Source organism: Coptis chinensis, chromosome 9, assembly GCF_015680905.1.
Source record: "Coptis chinensis isolate HL-2020 chromosome 9, ASM1568090v1, whole genome shotgun sequence".
In the NCBI taxonomy this organism is placed as follows: Eukaryota; Viridiplantae; Streptophyta; class Magnoliopsida; order Ranunculales; family Ranunculaceae; genus Coptis; species Coptis chinensis.
Genome location: NC_141464.1, coordinates 67,841,219 through 67,845,850, shown reverse-complemented (window position 1 = coordinate 67,845,850; position 4,632 = coordinate 67,841,219).

The following is a 4,632-nucleotide window of genomic DNA, read 5'->3' as shown; positions in this document are numbered from 1 at the left end:
CTTGTTGTCATTGAGATTGTAAGGTAAAGTGTGCCCCCGCATTAATTGGAGTAATAAACTTGAGTGGAAAAATCGGAGTGTTGTTTCTTGACTATTATTGTGAGAACCTACTTGGGGCGCTATTCGAAGTTCTCGAGAAACAAACACGCTAAACATTTGATAGTACTACTCATTGTATATATGTTTATTGTAGATGATTGATTATTATGCATATATTAACTTAGGGTTTTGACTGGTTATTCTTATGTAATTGCTAGAGAGATGTATAGATAGTTGAGCATGAATAAGGAAACAATAGTTTTATTTTTTCTTAGTTGTAGTATAGATGAAGTTTGTGAGTACCTTCACCTGGAAAACTCTCACGAGGCTATAACTTCGTCCACTAGGGAATTCCTAGTGGTTTAAAGCGCCTTGTTGCATATGGTCAATGCAATCGCTTTCAGTGAAACGAGATTAGGTAGAACTCCATTTTTGGTCACTTATTCTAATTTTCATCTTTGCTTGAGGGACAAGCAAAAATCTTTGTTTAGGGTGGTTTGATAAGAGCCCAAAACTGTAGTTTTAACCCTTAATAATCATCTTGTTAGACCAATTATGTGAATAATAAGTAAGAGTTAATCTTGATTAAGTGTTTTTATGCATTTCAGGCTTCAAAGTCCATTATGTGCAGAAATGTGCCACTTTAACGAGATAAAGGAGCAAAAGTCAGCAGAACTTCCGAATGCCATATCTTTGGACTCAGACCTTGGATTGAGGCCTACCTTATGTCAAAACGACCGGCTCGGAAAGAGCTTTGCAATGGTCCAAGCCTTGACCCAATCAGAGGAGCAGAAGTGGACGAAAAGTCTGTGGAAGTCAACTGCAGCTGAAGAGGCCTTTTTGGACTGAAAGAATTGGGTTTTGGGCCTGATTCTCTGGCCCAAAACATGGCTCCAAGCCCATGCACGATTTTTGGATCTGAATGTATAAGAACAAAAGCTTAACTCATTGTTAATAGATAGCCAATAGTTAGATAATGGTAGATAGCTTAGAATAGAAAGTAGCCATTAAAATAGCTTCTAGATCTAGTTTTATTTAATTGTTTTTGATTAAGTGTAGTTTCAATATCTAATTCATTTCATTAGATTAAACCTTGAATCTTGTTCTTCATTGGATTAGATCAATAAAGTAGTCTTTCTATCCATTTCGATTTTTGTCATTTCCAATTCTAGATCTAATTTCAATTCATGTCCTTATTTCAATTTAGTCATTAAATTAGATTTCATTATTGTTTAATTAAGTAAATTTCAATGCTTTATATTATGTTTAGTTTTAAGCTAAATGGAAATGATTATGAATGATTCAAGGCTAAACCTCCATTAGAGGGGGTTGTGAAGCCTTGATGAAAGCTTGATTCGATTATCGTAAAGTAAATTAAGTATTTTTCTATTCCACTCTAGAAATGATTAGTTCACTATGAGAATGGGTTTAATTGTTCACATGCTAGTTATGAATTGGTAGAAATGCCATGTATAATTAGGGATTAGGAATAACCAATTGTTACGTAGGAAGCAGTTCATTCGGATTCTGACGATTAAATCGTTAGTGGATTAAGTTGAGTTAAGGTGGAATCAATCCCCTCTAACTCCTTATCATAGAATCAACGTAGCATTCCCATAATTATTTAGATAATCGACTAGTTGCATCTTGTGGGTAATTGCATCGTAGTATAATTCCCCTTCAGTAAAACTCTCATAGACTTAAAAGCGACTAGTTAGATTAGAAAACATCCATGCTAGAGCACTAGGAGTGGAACGAACTTTATCTACTCCACTATATCTCATAGGATTGAGAGTAGAATTCTTTGATAAATTAGGCACGTAAAGAGTGTTAAGTTTAGTTTACTTACGTTGTGAATTCATCGTTCATTTCGAAGGTAAATTATTCATTTTACGTTTATCACTTACTAATAAGGAAAATTCAAGTTCTCAACTAAATATTGAACATGAATTCAGCTCAGTGAATGCATACCTTGTCGCAGTTGTGTAGACCAAAGCAGCAGTAACCCCAGCATTTTCAGCTGCATGTGAGGGACAAACAGTTACCACGGGAGATTTAGCTCCATTGTCATTGCCTGATACAGATGAAGGTACAATAGGAATGGATGGTTGCCCAGAAGTCACAACTTGGAGTGGATCGACAACAGCAAAATGGACAGTACTACAGAACTGGACTTGATACTGCAGATATTGAGAAGATAAGATAGGTGATGTCTCCTCACGGTGAGGCGATGTAAACCGGCGCTTGATAAGTAATAGGAATTTCTGGCTGCCAAAGCTGAGTATCCCTCTTTCGACTTGTTCATGAGCCAACTAAGAATTTTCAAATTCCAATTAGAGAGAGAGAGAGGGAGAGAGAGACCCCGCGGGGAGGGGGTAAGGAAAGAAGGCCAAATTGCTCATTAAGATTTTCTTAAATACCTTCATTTCATCAGGCAAGCTCCATTTAGACTGTCTTGTAACCTTGTTGTAATAGTACCTGGAAGTATCAACATATTAAAACCACGGATTTTTATGAATACAATAGGCTAAAGCACAATCCAAACCGCCACTTTAAGATGCTTCTACATTTTTTTTTCAGTGGAGAAAAGGAAGATGATAGAACAAGACAAAATGGGAATTACATTCTAGCTTACCAAACCGGAAGAAAATTTATACATCTTATATATTTTAAGACCAAAAATGAAAGATGGAATATCACTCACCTTCTTCCATTTGGAGAAGTAACTTCCTTCTAGTCAGTGGATGCATCTGCCCTCTGTCCAAACAACATAACCAAATAAGTAGAAATTATAATGCAAGATAAAGTCCACCACTATTAGTTCAAAACTTGAACCATCATTGACTTTCGTATCATGTTAGGAGTATATAAATGAATTGGAGAAGGAAGAATGTAACAAGACAAAAATCAACTATTGCAAAGAGAAAGAAATAATAAGCAAACACCAAACTCAGATCTCTAGTGCATTTTCTACTAAAGGAGTCATAATAACTACTAAAATATTAGTACGTCTATTGTCTACAGCAGATTAAAGCAACAAATATTACAACATTCAGTCTCATTACTAATATCTATTCCGAGAAGGAAGTTAAGACTGTGATTGCCTCTCTTCATTAAATTTTTTAAAGCATACACAATGATACCAGAATACTTAACATGGTTTGTTTACCCTAATGAATCAATGATGCCTTACAAGGGGTAGAAGGGTATATTTTTGCTAACTGTTAAGTGACGGTGATCCTTGCGCTCTCATCAAAATTCTTTCCCAAGTATTATATAACCCATTTTTTTATTTTTATACCCCAAATTGCCATCTCCAGGCTTGACTCCAACACAATGAACTTCTTGTGGGATGATTCAGAGGACAATGTAGGGAGTGTGGGGCTTTGTTCGTCTCTAGATATAAACTTAGTTAACATACTGTTAATAGTAGAAAATGGCTTAGGGACAGTCTATATTAGATTGTAATTTCCTCTGATTAGTTCCTAACAGATCACTTTTTGAAAACAAAACAGAACATACAAACAAACAAACCGATCCTCTAAAATATTCAAATAAAATTAAAGAAACGATTCCCAAATCAGTAAAATACTACTTAGTACAACCTGTGACATCTTTAAAATGGCCTCTCAACTCCTTGATGATTGAAGGTGGTGGGAGGAGACGCAAAGAATCAAGGTTAGCCGATGCACCATATGCAAGTAAATCCGAACTCATCGCCCAAACTTCAAAGATCACCTTTGAAAATAACACCATATTAGTTTGCATTGTTTGAAACAATAACTTGCCTGTCACATATGATCAAGCCTTAAGAAAAATTGACAGTGAAAGAATTAACAGTTTCCAAATCAATCAGAAAAGCACCTAAAGATTTATAGGTGTCAAAAATACAGTGCATTCCCACAAAGGAATAAGCTGGTTCAACCTTCTGAAGTAGATGATCAGAATCACTTAAACTCGAGCTAAAACTTGTATGGTGACTAGAAACTTGGTTGAAGCCACATAGATCCTGCATTGAGGGGGCACAAAATTATTATATACATGACAGAGGAAAATACAACTGCTATCCATAGATTCAAGGAAGACTAAAACAACATGTTAGTCAAAGTCTTGTCAATGGAAGGATTCTGATGAAAGCACACGTACACATAACAATGCATACATACCCTGTTAGAGCTTCAACTTTCTCACCGCAAATCTGTGTCGTACTGGAGCATGTGAGAAGCATTGTTTACACTTTATTAATAATAATCAAAATAACAAGCATAATATCTAATAATTACATGTGAGAAGCATTATTTACACTTTACCTGTGTGCATGTGTCAAAGAAACAAGGGAGATTGTCGTACTAGCATTTCTCCCTCTAATGGGGCTTCAATAACTTCAAACTCAGCACCCTTATAGCTTACCTAGTAAGGAATCAAAACCTTGGCCGGCGCGGCAACACTACTCCACTGTTTTCTCTTTTTTCCTTTTCATTCACTTGTTATTGATTTCTCCTTTTTAGGGCATCGGGGTTTAGATGAGTGGCTAGAGAAAAAAAAATCCCACTTAAATTTTCGTTATTTCCCGCTTAAGTTTTCGTTATATTT